The sequence below is a fragment of the Crocuta crocuta genome, unplaced genomic scaffold (assembly GCF_008692635.1).
Source record: "Crocuta crocuta isolate KB4526 unplaced genomic scaffold, BGI_CrCroc_1.0 scaffold657, whole genome shotgun sequence".
NCBI lineage: Eukaryota > Metazoa > Chordata > Mammalia > Carnivora > Hyaenidae > Crocuta > Crocuta crocuta.
The window spans coordinates 852,278-852,920 of NW_027529583.1; the positions used below are offsets into that span (position 1 = coordinate 852,278).

The window sequence follows — 643 nt, forward strand, 5'->3', positions numbered from 1 at the left end:
AACGCGTTCAGTTTCTTCATCCGCCACGAACCATCTAGCCAGCGTCACTGCGCACCTAGCTACACATACCCAACGTATTCAACGCAGGAGACCTCATCCTGGGGTGCCAAAATAGCCAAAATCCACTTTGTAAAACACCTTGTGGGGTCCCTGGGTGGCTCAGTCGGTTGAGCATCAGGCTTCAGCTCAGGTCACGTTCTCACTGTTCCTGAGTTCGAGCCCCGCGGCCGGCTCTGTGCTGACAGCTTGGGGCCTGGAGCCTGTTTCGAATTATGTGTCTCCCTCGCTCTCTGCCCCTCCTCTGCTCATGCAGTCTGTCTCTACTCCTCTCTCTCAAAAATAAACATTAAAAAAAAATTTTTTTTTTAAAACTTGTATTAACNGCAGAAAGAAAGGCATCCGGGTTGTTCTCCACACTCCTCACTCGGAGATCTCATCAGTGCCTCTGGATGCGAGCCCGGCACCAGCGCCAGCACGATACTGGTTAGAAAGGCTGATTGTGCAAGCCCGGCGCGCGCCCCGCAGAACAGGGGAACCGACCTCTGGGTGGAACCTCACCGTCGCGCTCTTAAGACCAAGCTCGTTAACAAGCTGTAATGTGCCCCGAGCTCCAGTGTGAGAGCTCACGGCGGGGGGGGCGGAG

General features: G+C 54.7%; 1 protein-coding gene across 1 annotated transcript in view; it reads right to left on the minus strand.

Moving 5' to 3' along the window:
* The window catches only part of TXLNG (taxilin gamma), a 49,844-nt gene that overhangs the window by 883 nt on the left and 48,318 nt on the right, over positions 1–643 (minus strand). The window lies entirely within an intron of this gene.